Here is a 15,001-nt window from a genome sequence, read left to right as displayed (position 1 = left end):
TAATTTACCTTAATTTTGCAGGTGACTTTCCTTCTATGTCGAGGAGGGATACCATGGACGTGGACGTATACTTCGACCCGTCTCTCACTCTTGTAGAGGGTTAGAGAGAGGAGGTGGTTGAGGAGGAGGCTAAGAGGTCCCGAGGCGCTGCAACGTGGGACGTGGTTGTCGCCAGCTAGTAGGTGCACCCGAGTGGGCCGAGAAATGGGATTGTAGACATCTCATTTGGGTGGCAAACAACCAGCTGTCCTACAGGACAGCGAGGAGTCTGGTAAATTTTGAACTTGTCATTTCTTATTTACCTTACTATTTGCTTGTCATTTTATTTCTCATTTGTCTTGCGCTAAAGATAGCATTGCATCGAATTGATACAGGAGGCTAGGAACATGAGGTCCTTTTCTGTTTACACGACGATGATGGACGCCTACCAGAGACTGTCGGAGGAGGAGAAGGCCATCATCGAGTTGGGAGCCTTCGGAGCTTTGGTGGGAGCGTGGAGGGCGATCAAGGAAAGAAAGATTCGGGCTAACCTTTGCCTGATTCGAGCTTTCCTTGATCGGAACTGGGACACGAGCTCGACTTTCCATATGCCTTTTGGAGAGGTCGGGTTCACTCTGGAGGACTATGGCATGATCTTGGGTCTGCCATGTGGAGAGAAGGCTTTGGTGTGGCCGTCGACGGCCATGAGAGTGGACTTGGCCGAGGCGACGAGGCTGATTGGCAGGAACCTGGCAGAGGGTGCTGCCAGCGTTCCTGGGTTGGTGTCGAGTTCTTACGTTAGGTACTAATTTGCGGGTAGGACCCCAGCGATGGTGATGATGGACGGGAGAAGGATGGCTCCTCCTGCTTGTACTGCGGAGGAGAGGGCTCGTTTGTGGCTGTGGTGGTTCTTGTCTTCGATTTACCTCGGAGACAAGGGGGAGAGGCTGTCGACGAAGCTTCTTCCTTTTCTGTCTAACTTGAGTAGCCTAGGTCGGTGGGACTGGGTTAATCCTGGCTTCGCGGTCCTCACTCGCTACATGAGGGCCATAATACGTCCTGAGCTGATGGAGAAGGGGACTTCTCCTGCTACTGTTGGTCCTGGACTCTTGTTGGAGGTATGAACCTCTACTTATGTATTTATGAAAGATCATTTATAACACCCCGGCCCAAACCAGGTTGGGGGCGGTTACTTATGATAGCTCACCAGGTTGTTTACATGGCCCACAGATCAACACGGGTCCTTTATAGCGCATTTTGTCCTCACTCATGCGTATCCCGGAAACCTTCCCAGGAGGTCACCCATCCTAAGACTACTCCCAGCCAAGCACGCTTAACTTTGCAGTAGTTTCGCATGGATGACCATAAAAGAAAGTGCACTTTGTTTGATATGAGTAGTACATTTAATCCCTTTAAGCACTAGTCATTTAAGCCTATCACTGAGACTCTTCAATTAACATGGGGTGTTACAATCACCCTCACTTGAAGAACGCAACGTCCTCATTGCGCCTGGAAGCATAACCGCTAACCCAGAATCCTCCCCCGCTAGGTGTGTGATTACAATGGAGCGTATAGCCACTCCCTCCAAGAGCGTATAACAACTGCCTCCGATCACCACACGGTCGCATGGTTGCTCTTATACCACTTGTAACACCCCGGCCCAAACTGGGTCGGGGGCGGTTACTTATGATAGCTCACCAGGTTGTGTACATGGCCCACAGATCAACACAGGTCCTTTATAGCGCATTTTGTCCTCACTCATGCGTATCCCGAAAACCTTCCCATGAGGTCACCCATCCTAAGACTACTCCCAGCCAAGCACGCTTAACTTTGGAGTTCTTTCGCATGGATGACCATAAAAGAAAGTGCACTTTGTTGATATGAGTAGTACATTCAATACCTTTAAGCACTAGTCATTTAAGCCTATCACTGGGACTCTTCAATTAACATGGGCTGTTACATCATTACTTCTTCATTTATTTTTATTTCTATCGAATCATGAAAGATCATTATTGATTATTTTTGTTTGCAGGCGTGGGTGTACTCCTACTTTCCCGGCTTCGCGTCCAAGAGGACGAAGCCTGAGTCGAGGGCGTACCCGGTTGTGAGGGACTGGGTAGTGTGTCGTAGGAAGAGCCAGCGCTCTTCTTACGATGTTTGTCGTAGGGGCGTGAACGCCCTGAAGTTGGAGAGCGTAAGTATTCTTGATTATTTTTCCTTTATTTATGTTTTTTTATTTAGATGCGGTCATAGGAATGACCCTCTTTCCTGTTTAGAGCCGATCATAGGTGTAACACCCCCATATACCAAGGAGCCGTAACCATACCTTCCCTAGCATAAAAGGGCGTTACCATCTCGGTTGCCCGAGGACGGTAATGATCAAATGTTGATAAAAGAACGTTTAAATTATATTACAAATGATTAACAAAACTAACAATATAAAAGATACAACTCAAAACCACTATCAGCTACGTGGACTACTTCTGTCGTGACTTGTGATAAACTCATCCCGCCAAGCACCAAGCTATGATCCAAACCACAACCTGCTAAGACTGACTGCTCACCATAGTGGATCACGGCAGACAAAACAAAAACAAACAACAAAACAAAACCACACAAGGTTAGCAACTGAGGGAGCAAACATACAAAACAGATACAACACAAGCACAACAACACATACATCACATCTCCTCCAACCAACCACCATCACCGACTGTCCACTGGACCAGCCCTGCCACTGAGGGACCGCAGTCGTTCCCACCTAAGCCCCGCTCATCAATCCGAGCGATAAACCCATGTCCATTAATGTGCACATCCCCTCCCGTCGCGGGTTCCACGGAGGACGAACTACGGGCGTGAAGCCACTCCCGCAAGTGACTCCACTCAGCCGAGGAAGCACCTCGAGAACCATAGACAAACAACCACAATCACCTGCACCACAACAACGATAATCAAAACAACACAAAACCAACCAACTACCACAATCCATCAACAATACTGACACTACATCAACCAGACCACACCAACAGACACTCTAGACAACCAACAGTACTGAGTAGGTGAACATACCTTTAGCACACCGTAACGATTCCGCATCCAATCACATGATACCAACCAACCGAGCAACACACCTATACAAACAGTACAACCATCTATCACTACCACTACAAACCTAACTGAAAACAATGATGACGATGATGACGATGATAACATACCTATACATAGCAATCTGGCGTTAAGACCACTACCCGACTCAAGCATCCCATCCCCATGGCGTAAGCATCCTCAAGGACCTCCAAGAAAGGGATTAAGGTGAAGGAGAAAGGAGGTGAGGGCATTTAGGTTTAGGAAGAAGGTGCGAAAATAATTTGGGGTTTCACCGTTATCGATTTATAATTCCCCGCTGCAAACCCGTTACTCAATCAAGTAACTGACTTACTCGATCGAGTGACCCCTACTCGATCGAGCTCTCAAGCTACTCGATCGCGTAGCCTCAGCTATATCGAGTAACACACAAACCAAAGCTTACATCTTCACCAGTCATCACTTTTAAAGTTTCCGAAGGTCAAGCTAGGTGTCTAAGGCCGGTCAACGCTGTTTAACGGGTCCCTAAAAGGATGGTTATTACATTCTTCCCCCCTTAAAAAGAACTTCGTTCCCGAAGTTCGAATCATCCTCCTCGGCAACACAAGACAAAGGACCAAGGTCAACACCACCACTTACCCGACACAGGTAAACATTATCGTTTAAGAATACCATCCCCCTATGTATGTTCATCAGACATCATCATCATCTACCTTAGCACATAATTAATAACACGAATCCCAGCGAATCACCTACTTCCTTTTGAATCACCGAAAACACATTGTACACAGGAACAACCTACTCGACTATTACTTGGACTCCTCTCATGATATTACCCAAACGTACACCAACACAACTATCAGATTATACTTTAATCCACTACTTGCCAACAATTATCGGTTACAAAACACTCAAAACAACGGTCCTACTACTGATTCACAACGACACATTACTCTTTCCACTCTATTACTTTAACCACGCAACACAATTCTACTAATAGAAACTCCACCACTACTAATAACATCCAATTCTCATGACAACATAATGGACGACACCAGAAAAAAAATCTAACAACATGCTATTCTATTCAATAATTATAAACTACTACTCAATTACACAATAACCACTACAAAATCATCCAAGCAACCATTTAAAATACCTTAAAATGTCATGAATACACTATAAAATTGTTATAATAACATCATTTTCCTTTGCGACATTACTCTTCCCCTCTTAAAAGGAACTTTGTCCCTGAAGTTCACCATCAAACGACTTTCCTGTCCCACCAACCAATACATATTATTCCACATTGGCATTACTTACAAACCACAATGCAACCTTGACTCGTGTTAACCAATACACTTCTTAACATTACATGAAGTTGACTATATATATATATATATATATATATATATATATATATATATATATATATATATATATATATATATATATATACATACATATATATATATATATCTGTAAAACGCATCCGGTGAGTCTAGGTATCTTAGGTGAGTCCGTCCCGCGAATCTCAACCATTAAATCTTACACAAATGAATGGCTGAGATTAATTCTCACAAACCATAACTAACCTAGCTATATAAACCTCATGTTACATACTTCTCTCGTCATAATTCAAGAACACTTTCTCTCTCTAAACCATATCTCTCTAACTCACCTGCCTTCTTCCTTTATTTTTCAATTCCAACATAAAATTGATTCAATTGAATCATCTCAATTAATTGAAACTTCCTGCAAATCAACAATCGTGATTTCATCATTAATCTATATAACTCGATCACCTTCTTCCTCTGTCTTACGCATACATAATTTCTGGAAAATAATTGAAAATTTGTGCGAATCAGCAATCGCGAATTAATTAACAATTGGTGATTAATCAGCTTTTCAATTTCACGTGAATTTCAGTTTACTCGTCTTTCAGGTGAAGTTAAGTTAATTTACCTTTGTTCTTCTTAATTTCGTCAATTTGCGTTCATTATTTTACAGATCTGGATGATTATCACTAAGAAATCTTGCGACATAGTGTGCAAACTGAAGATGATTTTTTCCTCCTATTTTAATTTTCAGTTATCACTAAGAGTCGTGCGACAAAGTGTGCAATTCTATTATTTAAATTTGCGGTGAAGATTTCTCGCTTAATCTCACAAATTTAGGTATTTTGTTCATCTCACAAATTTAGGTATTTTGTTCTTCGTATGCAATTTTCGGATTGAATTGATGTAGGTTTACAAATTAATTGCAATTATTTTTCATTTTTTATGCGAGCTTTTCAGTTTTGTAATTTTGTCTCCTATTTTGCATTAATTTGCAGAGATCAGATGAACCTTAGGGCCATCAATTTAGAAGGATTTAGATTATTCTCTGACGAAATTGTGTGCTTCGTTTAACTTTATTATGGTAATGGTGTAATAGTGTTACAGTAACAGCTTAATGTGTTACAGTTACATTAACAGTTTAATGTGTTACAGTAATGGGGAAATTGTTGGCCTTGTGTTACAATAATGGAGAGTTTGTTGGCGTGTGATTACACTGATTCATTGTACAATTGTGACTGCCTTGATGGTGTAATACCTCATTATTTTTGTTCTCTAAGTTTTACACTCTTACAAGTTGATTAATTGAACTTCACTTGGAGATTTTGCTTGCTTTTTTGCTTATGTGATTATTTTCAATTGGATTTTCAAACTTGATTTTCAATGGATCGATTTGAACTATGCAAATTTATGATTAATTCCTCATTTCTCATCAAGCGGATGAGTATGAACTTCATGGTTCATACATATGCTAGGGATTATTTAAACAATCCTTAAAATTAATTTTTAGCCAGTAATGACATTGAGCAATGGAGTATTATGTCACGAAACTATATATATACTTAAGTTAAGGTGTGGACAATCTATGTCTTTAGTTACTGTAATAGTGTTACAGCAATATTAGTTTCCAATTCTGGATTCAATCTTGATCTATGTCTTTAGTTACTGTAATACTGTAATAGTGTTACAGTAACAATAGTACTTCATTACAGTAACAACATTATCTTATATTAGTCATTGTCAATGTTTATCATGTTTTCTCCAAGTATTCTTATTTTGTATGTATTATATTCTTGTTTCAGTTTCCCTATAATCCAATTGTTAGTTTAAAGGCTATTAGCTCAAATGGGAGAGCAATGTGCAAAGTTTGCACAAAGGTATGGGTTCGAATCCCATATAGCCTATTTAGTAACCTTAAGATTGTATTGTCATGTTTTCAAACAGGACATATAGTCTATTGTTGTGTATTATATGGTGAACATCATTTTCCTGCTTTAGTTTATTAGAGAACTTCGTGCGTTCTTCCTGTTTCTAATACAATCAATCCTTATTTTGCCACGTTACAGTAATAGTGTTACAGTAACATCAATCATTTATCAGAGTAGTACAATGTTACTGTAACATCTTTGTTTCATTATTTAATTCATCAAAGGTGGATCAATATTAGTGTAACAGTGTTACTGTAAAAACATTGATTCATTAATGCTACAATAAAAATTATTTATTTCGATAATTATATAAGACGGTGTATAATGTAGTTCTGAAATGCAATGGTAAAGATTAATTTTAAACAAATTTAAAGTAACGGTGTTACTGTAACATCATTTGCTCATTAAAGTAACAATGATACAGTAATTATGTTACTATAACAACATTGATTCGTCAATGTAACACGAAAACAATGTTTAAAGTTCAAACTTAAATTATTTCCACAAAAAAACGCAAGTGAATACACACCAGTTCAGCTGATCACATTACAATAATGTGAAAAGTTTACAGCAAATATACATCATAATCACATGTAATGTTTAAAGTCTCTACTAGCATTTCAACTTCAATAACGTTGCTTTTTTCACTCCTATATCATTGACTAACTTGTCGATGCCTTTCTCTTCTTAGTATACAACGTCTCGTTACGCAACTTGTTTTATGTTGATTCATTTCTCAAACCTTCTTCAAATTTCCTGACATTCAAAACAAAACATTGTAGCATTAATAATTAAAATATATGTGAAAGCTGATGGTCCATGATTACTGATCAACATTTATTGTGAGTTAATAACAATGTTATACAAACAAATTTAATTAATTGGGTTAAATCATACAATATCAAATATAAAATGTTGTAATAATATGTCAAGTTCAGTTCAACAGTAACTGACGATTCCTCAATAATAACTACATTATAGCATGCAATAATAATGGAACAGTAACAATGTTACAGTAATAGTTTTACAGTGTTACAGTAACAATGTTACAGTAATAGTCTTACAGTAACAAATGTTACAGTAAAAGATGTCGAGTATTTTACGAAAGTTAATTTAATCGTCATAATTTTTCCCCAATTTTCATGAAAACAAATCCAATTATGAATTTCACATTATCACGACTCTAACTTTTTAACAAACACTATGAATACATAGAATCAATACTACGCAAAACAAAAATGAACAATAATTACTCAGTTTCTACAAATTATTAACCCTAATTTTTAGGCGAATAGTAGCATATATGAAATAACACAAAATTTAATAGCTGCGAAAACAAAAACGAGAATTAATTTCTCAATTTCTAAAGTCGAAAAGGCAAACATACAATTAATTGACAATTTAGTTATATAATTCAAGATCAACAACAGCAGGATGCAAACTAAACCTAATTTTTTGCCGAAAAATCAATTACTCAGTTCGAACAAAACATTAGCCCTAAATCAATTAATATAATCATCAACAACAACAACAACAACAACAACAACAACAACAACAACAACAACAACAACAACAACAACAACAACAACAACAACAACAACAACAACATCATGCAGCAACATATAAATCGCGACAATTGCTTTAAAAGAAATAGCGAATTAGAGAGCGATCTATACCTCTTCATTATATGAGAAACGGTTGTTTTCTGAATGTTTTTAAAGATCTTGATTAATTTTTTGTAGATCTATGCTCAATTTTAGTGAAAATTAACTAGATTATGGAAGATTTTTTTGAAAAGAATGATGATTGAGGAAACTTTGAATATCTACTGGATTGATGCGCGTTTGTTTTTTTCTTGTTGAAGAATTGATGTTTTAACTGACTAGAGAGAGATGAGGGGTTTTTTAGAGAGAGAAAAAGATCTGATTATAATGACACATAACAATCAGTTTGTAGCTTTTATTAGACGCGCTTAATATTTGGGGCGACGTGGCTGAACGAGAGCTCTTGGATCTTGTTGATCTAATGGTTCTTATTCACGGGACGGACTCATCTAAGAAGCTGGACTCACCGGATGCTCACTCTATATATAAATATATATATATATACATATATATATATATATATATATATATATAACTATTAAGAAAGTGAACAACACAGCCGAACATTTCATCATGAAATATCAGACCTGTCATGAATTACTCCTTTATATGACCATACCAAAATGCAACAAGAATTACAACCGTCGGGCATTACGTTATCTGAAGCAATTTAATTTAACATTTTAATTTATATACATAGCATCGCAAACTTTAGAGATTGCACGACTATGCACAACAATATAACCACCGTTGGGACTGAACAATGATATATAAGACACCCACAACAAGAAGTACTATAACAACAACCAACAACATGATGATGCAAACAAGTTTCTAAACGAAATAAAGTTGTAACAGTGTTAATCGATCGACTTCGTAAGGCACTCGATCGAGTTGAACTTACTCGATCGAGTTCATCAGTTACTCGATCGAGTTGGGTGAGATCAAAATACTCCCCAAATGTCACCCCTGCAGTTACTCGATCGAGTGAGGGGCACTCGATCAAGTAGCCACAGGTCATATTTTCCCCAACTCGTTACTTGTAAGATCTAAGACAACAAATATACGAGTCGGAAACGTGTTCCCGACAACAAAATCCTTCATAAACAATCTAAAAAGTTTCCAAAATACGGCCTTATGGCCAAAGTACACACCAAAATCTAAGGAAGTGCCAAACAAAACAAGTACTATAAACTACCAGTCCATGAAACGATATTAAAACAAAAGGAGCATCGTCATTCCATAGCCTGCTCATCTGTCACCTCGTCTCCACCACCATCTCCAGACGTGCCTGTGCCACCTACATCCTGACCTACGAATCCACCAACGCCAGCATCGGCTCCCACCCGCCATGGTGCCAAGCAAACATTGGGGTAACTCACAGGCTCTCCTCAGGTAGACCGCTCCACACCAAAGGAATGAAAGACTTCGCTGTCATCCCCAACGCCTCTCCACCACACCGGCTGCGCTGCCTCTTTCCTAATGCCCTGCACGTACGCCATCTCATAGAGGTTCTGGAGCGTCAAGGTAGCAGACACCCTCTCCAGGAGCTCGCTCACTCTTATCTCAGGGGTGAAGAAGGAAGGGTAACCGAGAAACTGGTACTGTGGAGGCACAGGCTGCTCTGGCTGAGTCTCAACCACCCTCTTCCTTACCCGTCGTGGTCCTCTCCCTACCCTAGGCTGGGTATCCTCAGGTCTAGCACGATCCCCTTTCACCGGCTCAGGCATCACCCTCAAAAGGTCATCATCAATGAGGTAATACTGCCAAGCAGGAACCTCCTCCTCATCATCATAATCGGCTGCCACCACGGCCGCCGGTAAAGGCTCGGTCACTGGAAGGTGCTCAGGATCGGGTATCTTCATCCAACTTATCCCTCAAACTCTCCATGCTAACTCACCATCCTCCAAGGTTCTCAACCATTTCTGGTCGAGGAAGTACTCTCGGTCCAAGGTCGGCACCGTCGGGGTCAAGGGTGTATAGGCCGAGCAGGCCTCAAAGGTGGTTAGCCTCTCCGCCAACCAATTGGCAATAGCACCACAGCTATGGAAACGGGTGTCAGAAGAGGCCATCAAGGCCAAGCTAGCACAGACTATATCCATGGCACTGAAGGTGACTCTCTGAGATCGGGTGTGGTTTAGGTACACCGCAAGCATCATCACCTCGTGTGAGTAAAGTTTACTCACATCTTTCCGCTCATAAAGCAAATAGGTCAAAGCACGAAGAAAGATCTTTAGGGTGACATGTTGGAACATCATTAATCAACATGTTGTTATAGGTGGGGGCGGGTTTGCCGGTAAAGCAAGGCAAAAGGCTACTAGCTCCACACTCAGTCGGGATGTTCTTGAGAGCTCCCTTCGTAGGTCTAGAAAGGCCGAGGTGGGTGGCAAACATGTCCATGGTCAGAAGAAAACTGGTGTTCATGAGGCGGAACTCGACGGTCTGTTCCACCGCATCGTACTTGAAAGAACTCATGAACTCTAGAGTCAGAAAAGCATAAGAGTGTTTTCGAAGGCGGTATAACCCGGTCATGCCTAAGGTCTCAAAGATGTGGCTCACATCAATATCAACTCCTAGATCGGTCAAAATGGTGGTATCAATGCAACGGGTGGGTCTCATGTGACGTCTCTGCAAAGCGACGAAAGCATCTCCCTACGTAAAGTAAACAAAAACAACAGAAGGGTACTCAGGCACCGCAGGGACCATAAGTCCCCCACTCTCCTCACCTACCTCAGGCTCAGAGGCCCTCCCTCTCTTACTTTGACGGGTTCCGACAGTTGGTCTCGACATCTGTTTTCAACACATATCTTAGATATACAACAACACATACTTGAAACATATAAACTATCATTTGAGGGCATTCAAAAGAATTACTATGTACACACTTTCACGAAACAATCCAGAAATTGCAATTATAACTCTTATACTATCATCAGACGGTCTCACAGCTACATCATTATGACAAAGTATAACATCAATTAACAACCCAACTACAAATTTTAGTGCTTACACTTTCAAATTAGCTTCACAAGTAGACAAATTTCATAAGAATGTGGGACGAATTTCAGTTCGGGGCACTTTTAAGACGGAGTTTTAAAGCAAAATTTTTAGCAAATATAATCAAATCAACTCTAAACATGATACCCATAACAAAAATCACATAATTTCCCCCCTTTCATATGCAAAAGACAATCAAAAATCAATTTGAAATTCCAAACCCAAGAATATTCGGTACATACAAAACCCCCAAATTGATTCGATTTTTTGTATATCTAGCATCAATACTCAACAACTCAAAGCAAATAAATCATGTGACAACAATTGTAAGAAAGATTGTACACATATAAATCGAATTTTCAGTAAACACCAACAACCTACATGCTTCTAATCAATTAAAAACATAGAAATAGGATGTACATTCTTACCTTGAATGATTAGCAAGTAAAGAGGACGAATTAAACAAGGAAAACACCAAGATTCAAGCACCAAACACAAGGATGAGAGCAAAATAGAGAGATAGGGAGTATTTAGGGTTTAGATGAATGAAGAAATAAGAAGAAAGGGATAGAGAAGAAGGGATATGAATCCCGTATAAACCCGGGCAATATTCACTTACTCGATCGAGTAAATGGGTTACTCGATCGAGTGGCTTCTACTCGATCGAGTTGGAGCTACTCGATCGAGTTTCTGCTGGAAGATCCAACTTTTCGATATTAGAGCTTCCTAACTATATCGAATGAGGTCTACTCAATGGAGTAGATACTATTACTCGGTCGGGTAAGATTAAGAATGAGGTCAAAAGTTATGAGTTTAAGTAACGATTCCTGCAAAACAACAACTCCTGTCGATTCCAAATTGAATTTGGAAAACGTCACTTATTACTACTCAAATGCAACACAACGGTTTCATTCAACCAAGATACATATTACTTCATTCTATAACGAACATTACGCAACACTATTTATTACACCCTTAACTTATTCATACATACACTTGACACATTACTTTACTTCTAATAACGCACTTGCAATTTCAATTCTTACACTCATATCACTCTAAGCATTCATCTAACATTAAACTATCATTTACCATCCGAGTTTGCTAACAATTCAATCATGTCACAACAAATTATCAACTAAATTACTCAACTTAACTATGCCATATCATAAAAGTACTCAACCATTCATCTATTGCCATTCTAATTATCACTTGACAACTCTACCATCTAACATGAAACTTACCATACCTTTATGTACTCACACACATACCAAGAGATACAACTTTTTTAGTATCACACATTCAAGGCTTGCAATTCCTTTATAAACTAGCACACATAGAAAAATTTAGAAAATATTACTATCGCCACATCACACAACACTATTACGTACTATAAACACTTCACGCTTCCACTACTTCCATACACACTTCTACTCAACCATAGACTTACACAGTTCCTCATCACAATTACACCTACTAGCACTAATAGACACTCCATCACAGATATTTCTAACATAATACACACTAGGCACATAATTCCCGACTTGATATCCCCATAACCGGTGACTGGCTTAAGCATAATGGGGCCATGATTTTGAAATCACAGCGCCTACTCACCCAAAATATAGCATCAGCCGGGGCTCCCACCATACATACACCAGGTTCATTTTATTAGACACTCTACGTTCATTAGGCTCATTTGTTACATGTTCCAAAATCGTTGCTCTAAAACCACTTTGTAACACCCCCATATACCAAAAAGCCTTAACCAGACCTTCCCTAGCATATAAGGGCCTTACCATCTCGGTTGCCCGAGGACAGTAATGATCAAATGTCGATAAAAGAACGTTTAAGATATATTACAAGCGATTAACAAAACTAACGATATAAAAGATACAACTCAAAACCACTATCAGCTACGTGGACTACTTCTGTCGTGACTCGTGATAGACTCATCCCGCCAAGCCCCCAGCTATGATCCAAACCACAACCTACTAAGACTGACTGCTCACCATAGTGGATGATGGCAGACACAACAGAAACAAACAACAAAACAAAACCACACAAGCATAAAAACACACACATCACATCTCCTCCAACCAACCACCGTCACCGACTGTCCACTGGACTAGCCCTGCCAGTGGGGGACCGCAGTCGTTCCCACCTAAGCCCCACTCATCAATCCGAGCGATAGACCCATGTCCATTAATATGCACATCCCCTCCCGTGGCGGGTTCCACGGAGGGTGAACTACGGGCGTGAAGCCACTCCCACAAGTGACTCCACTCAGCCAAGGACGCACCTCAAGAACCATAGACAAACAACCACAATCAGCTGCACCACAACAACGATAATCAAAACAACACAAAACTAACCAACCACGACAATCAATCAACAATACTAACACTACATCAAGCAGACCACACAAACAGACACTATAGACAAACAATAGTACTGAGTAGGCGAACCTACCTTTAGCACACTGCAGCGATTCCGCGTCCGATCACATGATACCAACCAACCAAGCAACACACCTATATAAACAGTATAACCATCTATCACTAACCCTACAAACCTAACTGGAAACAATGATAACGATGATGACGATGACAACATACCTATACATAGCAGTCCAGTGTCAAGACCGCTACCCGACTCAAGCATTCCATCCTCATGGCGTAAGCATCCTCAAAGACCTCAAAGAAAGGGATTAAGGTGAAGAAGAAAGGAGGTGACATCATTTAGGTTTATGAAGAAGGTGCGGAAATTATTTGGGGTTTCCCGATTATCGATTATTAATTCCTCGCTGCAAACCCGTTACTCGATCAAGTAACTGATGTACTCGATCGAGTGACCCCTACTCGATCGAGCTCTGAAGCTACTCGATCAAGTAGCCCAGCTAGATCGAGTAACACACAAACCAAAGCTTACATCATCACCAGTCATCACTTGTAAGGTTTCCGAAGGTCAAGATAGGTGTCTAATGTCGGTCAACGTCGGACAACGGGTCCCTAAAAGGACGGGTATTACAATAGGAATGACCCCTCGTTTGCATATTTTAGTGGGTGCCTAGACCTTGGGTGGACTACCCAGACACTCCAGCCTTCGTGGCTGAGGTCCTTCGTCCCAGGAGCTCGAGCCGGTTGTTGCTGAGGACTCCCAAGGGACCTATGTGGTACCTGGCCGAGCGTTTTACTCGTCAGTGCTCTTGTGACACTTACGCGGTTCCCATCGATCCTCCAAGGACGATGTTTAGGCAGCCCTCTGATGCCGAGAGAGAGGCTGACTTGGCAGACGCGAGCGGTGACGCCCTTCTCCATCATGGGGAGGAGTACTCTAAGTTCGTTCACCGGAGGTTGGCGTTCTGGCCGATCGTGGTAAGTATCTAACTTTTCCCACTTTTTAATTGATTTGATAAATGATGAATGATCGTCAAATAAAAAAAGCTATTTTGAAACTCGTAAAAGATCGAGGTGGCAGGCGTCGAGCCTCCAGCCTACTCAGAGACCCTCGAGTACACCGACGCGGTGGGGATGACGACGATCTCGGAGATCCGCGACTTCGGCGAGGAGGTGACGGACGCTGGCCTAGGGGATTGGAAGCACCTAGTGAGGAGGGTAAGCCCCCAGCTTCTGTTGGAATATGTGTCCTCAACAAGAGTGCGATCACATGTTTAAATCTCATATTAAGAATACGTAAGGGATGATTCATTTATATAGTCAACTGATCAACATTAATCAGTAATGATCAACTAACTAGAGTTAGACATTACTGTCGTTTGACGGTGGTGATCAGTTGATCCCTTAAGGTCACACCTAAAGGACAGTTCCCTTATTAGACAAATTGATTAATTGTATAACGATACAAGTTAATCAATTCCTTAAAATTGAACAATTCAATTGTGAGAGAGAATGTTTATATCTTATTGTAATTGGATTAAATAAGATTTACTTTAGTAATTAAAATGCTTTATTACAAAAAATGATCATTGTTTGTGAAACAATTGAGATAAGAATGAATAGTTAATTATAATTACATTATGTTGTGAATTATAATTATATGAGCCATTTTA

Source organism: Silene latifolia, chromosome 11, assembly GCF_048544455.1.
Source record: "Silene latifolia isolate original U9 population chromosome 11, ASM4854445v1, whole genome shotgun sequence".
In the NCBI taxonomy this organism is placed as follows: domain Eukaryota; kingdom Viridiplantae; phylum Streptophyta; class Magnoliopsida; order Caryophyllales; family Caryophyllaceae; genus Silene; species Silene latifolia.
The sequence above is the reverse complement of the archived record's forward strand: the minus strand, read 5'-3'. Positions refer to the sequence as shown.